The sequence below is a fragment of the Schistocerca piceifrons genome, chromosome 3 (genome assembly GCF_021461385.2).
Source record: "Schistocerca piceifrons isolate TAMUIC-IGC-003096 chromosome 3, iqSchPice1.1, whole genome shotgun sequence".
Taxonomy (NCBI): domain Eukaryota; kingdom Metazoa; phylum Arthropoda; class Insecta; order Orthoptera; family Acrididae; genus Schistocerca; species Schistocerca piceifrons.
In genome coordinates, this window is record NC_060140.1 from 694,833,429 (window position 1) to 694,847,419 (window position 13,991).

The following is a 13,991-nucleotide window of genomic DNA, read 5'->3' on the forward strand; positions in this document are numbered from 1 at the left end:
GCCCACACGATAAACGATCAACGGCGCTACCGATTACGCCACGCATAAACTTTCAAACCCTTCTTTATATTTAGTACGTACTGTTTCTCGAAAAACGTGAAAGCTGATTTTTCTCTGTAATCTTCTCAAAAACGTTAAGAAAAACTTGTGTCTCGCCATTAACGGTGTTCCGCTCGCGTGTTTCACTGCAAAGCAACAAGCAGTGTCGTCCATTTTAGCGGTTCGTACGAACAGCGAGACAATCAGAGCACAAGTAGCGCTTACAGAGACAGTGACTGTACACGATTTTTGAAAGAAAAATTACGTAGCTTAAGAAAAACGCTGATGGCTGTTGATACATCAGAATGTCTTAAAGCTTCATTTACAGCGACAAAGTAATAAGATATCTACTACATAAGTTGGACCTATTTCCAAGTGCGGAGCAAGGCAGTGTAAGGGAGCTATGGCTGCTGGTCAACAATTTCGTTTGTGTTTGTTTGCATAAGGCTTGTTTTTATGACGAACGGAGTATATAATAAAACAAGCACCCTCACAGATACCAACAGCGTCATTCAACATTTCAAGCCCTTTTTGGGCGTTTGTGGGATCCTTTCACACAGACAAACGTGCAGGAAGGCGGCGGAGTTTGCGTGCATCAGATTTGGAGGACCGATTTTTACAGGATATTGAGACGAACCCTAGTACAAGAACCAGGCAAGCTCTCAGCCAACATGGTGTAAGGCAAAGCACGATTATGTGTAGGTTCCATGGCAGTCCACGATGCGACCCGTGAACGAGTGCATTGCATCCGATGGAGGCCACTTTGAACATCTGTTGTAAAGTGGCCGCAATGCAGATCTGAAAGGCCGGCTTTCTACGGTCGAGTCTAGCCAAAATAATGGATACAAGTCCGACCTGCTCGGCTTTTGTTAGGCTTCTTAGCCATGAAGCAGAGAGTGCACAACTAAGACCCGTTGCAGTTAATTTCGTAAGTGCGAGGAGTAAGTAGAAGGAGGAATAAGTAGATATACCACAACGGACATATAAATATACCAACAAGCAATGCTGTTCTTTACTTCTGTGTGCTATGTTTTATTTTGTCGATGGAGTGAACCCACCACACGATGTCACACTCACGTTATGCGAAGTGGCAGAGAGGCAAAGTAGGATGTGACTAGCAGCCCATGTCTACCAGCCGGACCGATTACTGTTATTTCTTTTTTCAGTGTAACTGAAATGACAAAAGTTATTGAATTTCTTTTAGTTTTACGTCCCAGAATAATAGATAAATGTATATTTTGTTTAATGAAAAACATCTAGCTCATTTAAACGTAAGATTCTCTTTCGAAAAAGACTTAGCAATTAAGAAGACTGAGCACTTTGTCATTGTCATAAATACCAAATTATAAGGATGTTTACTGATTATTTTCCTAATTTAAGCACGTTTATGGTTGGTCACACAAAGAAGTAAGTGATTATTAATAAACAATTGAAAATATCCACGTGACCATTTCTAACTGAAACAGGTAGTCCGGTTTTCAGGTCTCAAGTTAGGCTAAACAGAGGGTGTTGCACAATATTTTGACGATTTCAGATTTGAATAACACATAGAGTAATCCCGAAACGAAGTCGAATATTTTACAGAAGATACAACATTTATTCAAGTTTACTTATGCAATACTGCACCGGACAAATGGCGACCATTCGCGGCTCCACAATACTCGAAGCATCAACTACTAAAGGAATTTTGGATATTTCGTCTTGAATTCGATCTTGTAAGTGTTGCAAGCGTCTCGGCCAACCGGAGTACACTCAAGCCCCATTGGAAAAGTCCGGCAAGGTTAAATCAGGCGAGCGAGGCGGCAATTCGATACAAGCGCGTATGGAAATTATGCGGTTACCAAACGCTTCACGGAAAACTTGCAAGTTCTTGTTGGAAGCAAGTTTTTGTAGCGAACGAGAAAGGCTTGCCTGTAACTGCTAAGCATACGTTAGATGTTATCAGGAGCTCGCATGGTTTTCCGCGGACAGGTTGACTTTTGATTCGATGCACTGGCAACTTCACGGAAGTTTCTTACCCAAATCAACATTGCTCCACGACAAGGAATTGGATGTCACGGCTGAATCTTGAAATGCTTACGAATGGCACGTTGCACGCCGAAAATAGCAACGACCGGTAAGACATGATTACTATCCCGAATGGTGGATGAAACTTGACATTCCTCACTACTGATAGACTCTGCCAACACGCTGCATCTTATTTTTGGCGCTCATTATTTAAATTTTAAATCATCGAAACAGTGCCAAACACTCTGTATGACGCCGGGTTCGGCTTTTCTGTGTTTGGACGGCGCAACCCTAGTTGTAGCACTGAGCTTCTAGAACTATTATGCTGTTCCGCCCCTTCTGCCCAGTTACAACAGTAACTGAGAGAAAGAGTCGTGCAATGGAAACGTTTATGTGACGGTAACGAGATTGCCGACGGTTAGGAACTGCCGATGCTGGCTGCGTGCCGACGGCCGTGGTTGGCGACCCTGGGATGACGTCAGCGCGGGCTGCTGCTGGACAGCACTTCCGGCCGCAGATAACCCGCTGGCTCCACGGCTAGCAACCGCCGTACGCGCGCGTGGACACGGCGCGGCTGCTGAAAGCACCGGCTGCGTAGCAGGGCTCGCCGGAGCACCAGACTGCAACTACGCAACATTTAAGCCGCTCAGAAACGACGATTTAGTGTTTCAAGTTCTCAATGATGGCAGCTGCCGAAACTTGTCACGTACAATTTGAATGATCTACGCGGAAATTACTCAACTGAAGTGCACAGTCTCCTAGCCTCAGGCTTGAAATTTGTTTCCTTTATTATTATGTTGTAAGAGTGCAGATATCGATCCTGTACTGGAAGGACTGAATTTACCCTTAAGCTCCTTTGCTAGACTGCTCCACAGTTCTAGAAAGGAGAGATTGGCGTCTGGAGGAGCGTTTGGCGCGAAAGAGTGATTCATTCGAGCCTGAACAAGCCTGCAGGGCAGGTTCCAGGAACTCTTACTCCGTGCATAACGTAAAAAAAGAAGTGAATTAGTTTTATTATTATTATTATTTTTTTTTTTTTTGTCATCAGTCTACTGACTGATTTGATGCGGCCCGCCACGAATTCCTTTCCTGTGCTAACCTCTTCATCTCAGAGTAGCACTTGCAACCTACGTCCTCAATTATTTGCTTGACGTATTCCAATCTCTGTCTTCCTCTACAGTTTTTGCCCTCTACAGCTCCCTCTTCTACCATGGAAGTCATTCCCTCATGTCTTAGCAGATGTCCTATCATCCTGTCCCTTCTCCTTATCAGTGTTTTCCACATACTCCTTTCCTCTCCGATTTTGCGTAGAATCTCCTCATTCCTTACCTTACCAGTCCACCTAATTTTCAACATTCGTCTATAGCACCACATCTCATATGCTTCGATTCTCTTCTGTTCCGGCTTTCCCACAGTCCATGTTTCGCTACCATACAATGCTGTACTCCAGACGTACATCCTCAGAAATTTCTTCCTCAAATTAAGGCCGGTATTTGATATCAGTAGACTTCTCTTGGCCAGAAATGCCTTTTTTGCCATAGCGAGTCTGCTTTTGATGTCCTCCTTGCTCCGTCCGCCATTGGTTATTTTACTGCCTAGGTAGCAGAATTCCTTAACTTCATTGACTTCGTGACCATCAATCCTGATGTTAAGTTTCTCGCTGTTCTCATTTCTACTACTTCTCATTACCTTCGTCAAACCATGCTGTGTACTCATTAGACTGTTCATTCCGTTCAGCAGATCATTTAATTCTTCTTCACTTTCACTCAGGATAGCAATGTCATCAGCGAATCGTATCATTGATATCCTTTCACCTTGTATTTTAATTCCACTCCTGAACCTTTCTTTTATTTCCATCATTGCTTCCTCGATGTACAGATTGAAGAGTAGGGGCGAAAGGATACAGCCTTGTCTTACACCCTTCTTAATACGAGCACTTCGTTCTTGATCGTCCACTCTTATTATTCCCTCTTGGTTGTTGTACATATTGTATATGACCCGTCTCTCCCTATAGCTACCCCTACTTTTTTTCAGAATCTCGAACAGCTTGCACCATTTTATATTGTCGAACGCTTTTTCCAGGTCGACAAATCCTATGAAAGTGTCTTGATTTTTCTTTAGCCTTGCTTCCATTATTAGCCGTAACGTCAGAATTGCCTCTCTCGTCCCTTTATATATGATATTGCGGAATATTGCCAGTGGAGCCGGAGCATGCTTGCAGAAGCAGACCCGAATCTATAAAAGTAAAATTTTTGTGGGAAAAACATTGAAAGCCGTACCAGAGTTAAGTGGCGAGAAGGGCGCATATGTTTGTAAGCAAAGTGAGAGTTTTGAAGCTCTGATTTAAATTTCATATCGGGGGAGTGAAAAGGAGGTCGTACAATAATGAACTGGCAGTGGTAAACTCATACAGATGTAGAGACATATTACATGAATATAAAGTGGTATGCATGAACTGTGTCGTACCAGGGTGTTCACATATTTCATCCTCTTCATTATTAATAAAGGTATTTGGGAAGGGACAACATCATAGAACAGCGTGGCAGAATAGAAGGGGCATGCGTCTTAGGCTCACGGCCAGAACTTTAATTATAGACGCATGTTCCTTTTGGAGTAAGTTTGCCCTCTCTATCTGGCTACTCATTAATGTCTGATGCCTAATTTTTCTAACCAGTCACACTACAGCAAATATTAATTAACTGTATTCACTAATAACAGCAATAAAATACTAGGGGCATCTCACGGTGTGTAGGTTTGTTCATGTTATGATGATGTTCATGTTATGATGACTCTTCGTTTGTCCTGAAATTAATGAATGTTACTTCTGCTACAAGAAGTCTTCTGCCAGGGCTTTCGGCGAGAAGAGCGCACGCTTATGATACAAATATTTTACTAATTGTTGAATTTTCCGGTGACTATCATCTGGCAAAATTTCAAAACACCCTGACGTAACGAGACACTCTCTCTTGGCCGTACGCCAACGATGTCCGTATCAGCGCCAGCTGACCTTTGACTGCACACTGACCTTGCAAAGCAGACAGAAGATAGTGAAAAGAAATACAGTTTATGATATTTTCCCTGTACTTCTGACATTTTTAAAGTTTAATTTTCCATACTTAAGATGAAAGCGTTTACCCTCGATTACCCACTCACTGGCTGATACTGAAATAACGTTACCGCAATCATTCCATAGCTAAAAACTTTGTTGAATGCCAGATTACTGTTTATGCTCCAGTGTAACTAACAGATTACTATTATGGAATGGCATCGCCATTTACATACACATATTAACTTACACAGTAAGCTCATAATTTCAGTTACATTGCATTCAGAGAAAAAAAAAATGGTTCTGAGCACTATGGGACTTAGCATCTGAGGTCATCAGTCCCCTAGAACTTAGAACTACTTAAACCTAACTAACCTAGGACATCACAAACATCCATGCCCGAGGCAGGATTCGAACCTGCGACCGTAGCAGTCGCGCGGTTCCGAACTGCGCGCCTAGAACCGCTAGACCACCGCGGCCGGCGAGAAAAAAAAAGAAAAAAAAAAGAAATGGAATTAGAAAAGCATTTGAACTAAATGTTTCTGATTCACCAAAACTATTTCACAGTCTTCAAAGATGTTCCCCGATCACGGAATTGAGTTGTAGATGGAATCGCCATCAATAGTTCATTAGATTCGTGGATGTAATACTTACTTGCTTTTTTGGGTTTTCCATCACTCCCATGTAAATATGAGATTAGAGTTTAAAGCATTCATAAATAGTTCATCTCAAAATCAAAAGGATGAGAAAGACCGTTCAGTATTAAATATGTTAATTGTTAAATCATTTGATGCATTCTTTACGTAAGGAAGGAAGCTGGCTAAGACGCACGAATGTACATCGCTGGAAATAACGCTAGAGTAAAAATGACCTGGAGCTCGACTGAGATAGCAAATTCTATCGTATTATAAATGAAATTCATAATACGCACGTAACTTGGACTCCCTAACAGGTGTGCATACAGCAGCAACATATGTACAAATCAGCCAAAATCCGAATTTCCAAACGGCGGGAAGAATCATTTTAGTAGTAAACAAAAGGAAAAAAACGAACAAATGAGTGAAACCAAAGATAACGTAATGATTACTATGAAACAAATCAGGCACGTACCCAGACGAACTGATGAAACAGAGATGAAAGTGACGATGATCGATTTAGGCGACAACGTAATGGAATTTCAGTAGTTGTAGATAGCTGGAACTTAAGTTACATCAACAACGGATATCATACAAATTTCATCACTTTATGCCAGGTATGACAGTGCACGGTTCTGCTGTTTAACCGCCACGTCTGAAGGGTGATCAGGAAGAGCAGGTCGTGTGCCTAGAGCAACTTGTTCATCTCATCTGATCCCAGATGATTTCTTTTTGCGGACGTACGTGAAATGTCTTGTGCATGCGACACCGATGAGACTGAGGCGAATCTCCTGGCAAGAATCTTTGCTGACTGTGACACTGTTCAAATAAAACTGGGGCTGTTCGAAAGGTACGACAGAATTTTTGTGCAGCGATGTCGTGTCTGTATAGAACCTGTGGGTCGCTTCTTTGGACAAGTATTGTGAAATACTGCGCACGTAACACAGATAAGTAAAGTTATTAAAAATTCTATTTTTATTTGCATTTTTCTGAGAGTTGGCTATCTCAAATTGATACCTTTGCTGTTTTCCATCATCCTTGAATGTTTGTATCATCATCGGTCCGTATGTACGATACACTTCGATACATAAAATTCAACAATCGAAAGGTTGTACTAATGATTATAATTACAGAATCAGTTTGCAAGAAAATGATTTCATCCATTTTTATCTCGTAGTCCATTGTGTGTACGACGTCAGTTTGGGCTTTACATATATTCCTTTTATTCTAATAACAATTTATATGTCCATACAGCAGTATTGAAACGTCCCCTTAGAAAAATTGTGAATTACTGTGCTGGTAAACCTCTTAAGTTATTTGATTTACAAACAGCTGAGCAAAACTCAACGTACTCAGACAGTTTTCTCTTTACATATTCTGATCATCACTAAACTGACACACAATAATTTTAGCGCAGCGCAGTCTGACTCTCAATAATCCCTAAAAAAGAATGGCCCTGACTAACAATAACTTATACCTTTCACGAATCACTTACCTCACAAAAATCTTCGTTACTCGAACTACTGCAATACAGCGAGCGCCAATACTGCCAGTTAAATGAAAGATTCTAACTACTGAAGGCACTCACTATTGACAGGCATACTTAGCAAATGAAAGATTTTGATAGAGAACAAACAATGTATTTACCTTAATAGTGTTCAAAGGTCATAATATATACATATCAGTTCATGACACCCAGTCTTACAAATTTCCTTTTTCTGACCGACACACGTCCAGATCGTCCGCTCTCAAAACTCTGCCAGCTCTCTCTCCACATCCATCACTGCTGGCGGCTCATCTCCAACTGCGCAACGCTACGCGCTGTTCCCATCCAGCTGCCCAAGACTACAATAGTGAATATTCCATCAATGCCATCCAGCCACAGACTGCACACAGCACAGTCAGTGAAGATCATATAGAGCGCTACGTGGCGTTACAAACATAAAAACCTAAACAGCCTACTTACAGTAACAAAACTTATTTTGATTTACAGTTCATGTACAATCAATGTAAACTCTATAGTCTCACCATCTGATGCAGATATATCTTAAAAACCCTTCACTATTAAGAGCTGCTAGTGGCACTTGATTGTTGAGGTTACTTCATGTAGAGGAGAATGTCGTACCTTAAACTACTTCAGAGAGTCTCGCCTCTAGACAGTCCTGTAGTAGAAGTATAATTAAACTAAATGACAGTATTCACTTTTTGTATGTTGCAGTCTTTTTCTGAAACTACAGAAAATATTCAGGACAACCAATTGTGAAAAAAAATGTTCGAAGATACTAAATGGTCATGTATCTATGAACTTAGATTCTGTTGAAATTGAAAGTATTGGAGTCGAGAAATTCTTTATTGTATTGAGAGGCTACCTGTTTCCTCATTAAAACACCAATAATCAGTAATCGAAATCAAATTAAGTAGAATTACCGGTTGTTTCAAAATGAATATGGGGGTTTTGAGGATTTATAGCAGTTATTGCATTCAACTTCCAATTATAAATAATACATCAAATCAAAGAACAACTCAACAAGATTTTCTTACAAGTGTCCAATGGGAGCACCATTCGTCACGCGATAAACATCGAGTGGATAGGTGAGTTCTTCTGAAACCTTTATCAGTGTGTCAGGAGTAATTGTTTCAACAACTGCTTCAGTGCTGTTTGTTAAGTGGGTCAGATCATCTGGTAGCGGACGCTCATACACACGGTCTTCTATGAACCTCGGAGGTAAAAATCACATGGCGTCAGATCAGGTGAACGTGGAGGCCAGGCGAAACAAGCTCTGTCGCCCAGCCTCTTCCAGCCTATCCAGGTGTCGGATATAACGCCGATTTGGTTTAATCAGTCGCGGACTGAGTAATACCAGTGAAGCAGAGGACTATCTTGCTGGTAATGAAGTACTATAGTCAGCTTCTAAAAATTAAGGAAAGAGCCATAGTCCTATCGCGTCACCGAAAAAAGAAACGCCCATAAGCTTTTCTCCGGTATATGACACAAAAAACATCTCGTCGAGATTTGCTGACCACTATGTGCCGACATTTTTTGTGTTCACATTTCCGCTTAGTTGATATGTCATCACTAGAGCCGACACGATTCAAAACCACTTCATCGTCATGCACCAACATTTGCAAAGTTGGCACGTAAACCGTCGTGTGTAGGGTTTAGAGCTTGTAACAGGTATACAAACAAAACTGTTTGAGTTGCTCTTTTATTTGTATATTATTTATGATTGTAAGTTGAATGTAATAAAAGCTACGAAGCCTTAAGACCTGGATATTCATTTTGAAACAGCCGGTATTATCAAAAACGAGACGCAAGTTAAATGCGGTTTGAAACTGAAGCTATTGGAAACTAACACAAAGTTCAGTGTTCAAGATGGGTAAGATTAATAAGATACCAATGAAACTCAATTTATTTGCAGATATCAGATGTTCCATGGAGGAAGAGCTTTCGTTTCAGGGTACAAGATGGTGCACGACCAACGAAGTATGGCTTAAGCATCCACACATCACGTAACAAATTTTAAAAACATGTACGTAGGATTTTACTCACAAATAAATTTTGTAACTGAAGAATTAACAACATCTTCCAAATACGTTTAAGAGTTTACACAACAAAATGGCTCTGAGCACTATGGGACTTAACATCTGTGGTCATCAGTCCCCCAGAACTTAGAACGACTTAAACCTAACTAAGCTAAGGACATCACACACAACCATGCCCGAGGCAGGATTCGAACCTGCGACCGTAGCGGTCACGAGGCTCCTGACTGAAGCGCCTAGAACCGCACGGCCACACCGGCCGGGCCGGCTTTACACAACACTTAAACCCGTAGAACTGAAGATATACAGGGTTGTCCATTGATAGGGACCAGGCCAAATATCTCACGAAATAAGCATCAAACTAAAAAACTACAAAGAACGAAACTCGTCTAGCTTGAAGGGGGAAACCAGATGGCGCTATGGTTGGTCCGCTAGATGGCGCTGCCGTAGGTCAAACGGATATCAGCTGCGTTTTTTAAAATAGAAACCCCCAATTTCTTATTACATATTCGTGTACTACGTAAAGAAAAATTGAATGTTTTAGTTGGACCACTTTTTTCACTTTGTTATAGATGGCGTTGTAATAGTCACAAACGTATAAGTACGTGGTATCACGTAACATTCCGCCAGTCCGGACGGTATTTGCTTTGTGATACATAACCTGTGTTAAAATGGACCGTTTATCAATTGCGGTAAAGGGCGATATCGTGTTGATGTGTGGCTATTGTGATCACAATGCACGACGGGCGTGTGCTATGTATGCTGCTCGGTATCCTAGACGACATCAACCAAGTGTCCGGACCGTTCGCCGAATAGTTACGTTATTTAATGAAACAGAAAGTGTTCACCCACATGTGAAACGTCAACCACGACCTGCAGCAAATGATGATGCCCAAGTAGGTGTTTTAGCTGCTGTCGCGGCTAATCCGCATATCAGTAGAAGACAAATTGAGCGAGAATCGGGAATCTCAGTTCTGCCACTGGGTGCAAGAGAAATTATGGGACGATGGAAGATGTTTTGCACGCGTTCTATTTACCGACATAGCGTCATTCGCCTTAGCGGTAACGTAAACCGGCATAATATGTACTATTGGGCAACGGAAAATCCACGATGGCTGCGACAAGTGGAACACCAGCGACCCTGGCGGGTTAGTTTATGGTGCGGCATTATGGGAGGAAGGATAACTGGCCCCCATTTTATCGATGGCAATCTAAATGGTGCAATGTGTGCTGATTTCCTACGTAATGTTCTACCGATGTTTCACTGCATGACAGAATGGCGACGTACTTCCAACATGATGGATGTCCGGCACACACCTCGAGTGCGGTTGAAGCGGAATCGAGTAGCATATTTCATGACAGGTGGATTGGTCGTCGAAGCACCATACCATGACCCGCACGTTCACCAGATCCGACGTCCCCAGATGTCTTTCTGTGGGGAAAGTTGAAGGATATTTGCTATCGTGATCCACCGACAACACCTGACAACATGCGTCAGCGCATTGTCAATGCATGTGCGAACATTACGGAAGGCGAACTTCTCGCTGTTGAGAGGAATGTCGTTACACGTATTGCCAAATGCATTGAGGTTGACGGACATCATTTTGAGCATTTATTGCATTAATGTGGTATTTACAAGTAATCACGCTATAACAGCATGCGTTCTCAGAAATGATAAGTTCACAAAGGTACATGTATCGCACTGGAACAACTGAAATAAAATGTTTAAACGTATCTACGTTCTGTATTTTAATTTAAAAAGTCTACCTGTTAACAACTGTTCGTCTAAAATTATGAGCGACATGTTTATGATCATTACAGCGCCATCTACCACAAAGCGAAAAAGCGTTCCAATTAAAACATTCATATTTCTTAACGTAGGGTACAGGGAGGGATGTTCGCCACCAATCTACAAACAATATTTTAAATTGCTTTCATTCATGAAAACATAATGAAATATTTTTTAATATGATAAGTTTACTTCTATGTATGAAATAAAAACTCTATTAACTATTGAAAGTGACATATTAAATGATAGGAAATTTTTTCCGTACAATGTAGCCAACTGGTCAAATTCCCTCCCAGGGAGGGAATTTCGCCTGGAATCAAATTTTGTTTACTTTAAATTCTGCTGTTTATAAAAGACACTTGAAAATTCTACAGGACATACAAATACAATTTTAGATAATTTTTGTGACATTTCAGTGCACGTTAATCTGTATCAGAGTCCAAGACATTAGAAACAGAACACAAGCCACACTTCTTCACAGACTGATTGCCACAGTCTTCGTGAAACCAGTTCTGGCAACTTACACACTGGTACCACTCCACTTGCCTTGCTCTTGGATCGTAGTAATCTTCTCCACAGTCTTTGCAGGTAGAAGATGGGGGCACATTTACGTTTCTTGGGATTCAGTGTTACTCCACTGCACTCCGGCTGCAGCTCTTTGTTTTTGCTGTGTCTACTTTTTCTTCGAACAGGTTCCGACGTACTTGTTTGTTCATTCCTACTGCTATCTGTATTCATCGTGGAATTATTTTCGTCTACGTTGGAAGAGAAGAGCTTCCGAGTGATCAAAACTGCCGACGAATTCATCGAATTTGTTATCCTTTTCCTATGGATATTAGGAGTTGACATCAGGTCATGAAAAGAAACGTTGTGAATATCGTTGTTCTCCAGGTCATTTTTAGATGTGCTTGCAGAACCCTGTTCGAGAGGAATTGGATTATCTGAGACAGTGCTTGGTGCAAAAGCTTCCTTTGGTATGGCTTCCGGATTAAAAGGGTGAATCCCGGTTGCCTTAAAACCGGAAATAGCGTTGCTTGGGACTGCCGTCTTCAACCAAGCCTCTGTAAATATTGTAGGAAAGAGGGCGTCCAGGGTATCGCCATCTAAAGTTGTCTACAGCTTTGTTCCAATAAACTTTGAGTACTCGGAATAAACTTTTATCCAGGGGTTGCAGCTGATAAGAGCAATGAGCAGGCAGACAGAAGATTTCGACGTTGGATCTTTCCGCTATATTTGTTTCGTCCAAATGGCTTTTCTGTCCATCCAGAATGAGCAGTGCTTCTCCTGGCAGTCTGTGGCGCTTAAAATGTTCCATGAATGTGCAGAATGAATCGACAGTGATGTACCCTTTAGGTGTCATTTCAAATATCGAACCTGGTGGCAACCCATCACCCCAAATATCCTTCCTGTTCTTTCCCTTGTATAGAATCATGGGGGGGGGGGGGGGGGGGAGGGGAAGGAGATGAAATTTGTTCCAGTGGCATTGACACAAGCCAAGACTGTAACAGTTTCTCCCTTTTCCCCGTGTGTTACCACGTGAACAGGATTTGAACATTTCAAAGCTAAATATTTTCTCCTGTGGATTAAGAGTGAGTTGCAATCCTGTTTCATCCACATTGTAGATCAGCTGTGGGGTAGATGAAAGATTCATGGCATCATATACTTTTCCCAGAAGATTATAAAACTTCAGCGTTAAAACGCATCAATCTTCCGTAACTCAAACTTTCTCCTTTTCTGAAAACTATTTCATGGTAGCGTGCACGAAATCCTTGAAACCGAAATTTCCCTTCACGGTCATTTCTAAACATGTTTGGGGTATTTCTCTTTGCACAATATTCAGATACCATCGTCTGTAATTTTTCTTTTGTAATCCCAAATCCCACAGACTGGAGTCTGATGATGCGGGTAAAAAGTTCATTTTCTTGATCCACTGTGAGAGTTGGTGGACTGCCGAACATATTTCTTGGTGATATGCTACCAGCACGTTTTACGTGGCCTTCAAGAGTTTTCCTCGGAATCCCATACAATTTAGCGGCGGGATACACAGATTGTCCATTGCGAACAGCTGTAACAGCACTTTTTAAATCCTCTTCTTTCCATTTACCGTACAGACCCTTCGATTGTCTAACCATAATGCCTGGAAAGTCAATAGAGAACGCCAATCTAGCTAATTTTAAACAGGGTAACAGAATATGAAATGTGCATCAACTTCTAATTTCCCCCAAAATTATTGTCAACATTAAAATCGATGAATGTTAATAAACATTAATTAAGTGATCAATTAAAGGAAAAATTCTCAAAATATTATGTGAGTTAGCTTTTTTACAATAATCTCTTTTATTGTTCACGAGTCTAGTCTAATAAATGTCGATGTATGGTGTCAGACAAGAACGGGAGGGAAATTCGCCACACTAATGGCAAAATTCCCTCCAGAAGCACGCTTTTTTATAGAATAATATATCACAGCATTGTTAAGTAATTTAAAATTAATTCCTTGTCGTTTCACTAGCAGCACATATTTATACACTTTAGCAGTCAAAATAATAATTTATTTATACTTACAGTAGCGAAAACGGATCTCAAATGGTGGAGATGGAAAAAAGTCCCCTGTCTCAGTGTCAGTCTTCTCACGAAGTGTGTTCCACTACTGATTGTGAGGTCAATACGCAATTTTCTGTGCTACCACGATGGCAACATAGAATGGGCATGCTTTGAGTCAGTTTTTCTCATGATCGCTAACAGATGGCAGTGAGTGCTAACAGATCTGTTGCAATAGAAAGGCAAATACGGCGAATTTCCCTCCCTGGCGAACATACCTCCCTCTACCCTACTACACGAATATGTAATAAAAAATGGGAGTTCCTATTTCAAAAAAGTTATATCCGTTTGAACTATGGCAGCGCCATCTAGTGGGCCAACCATAGCACCATCTGGT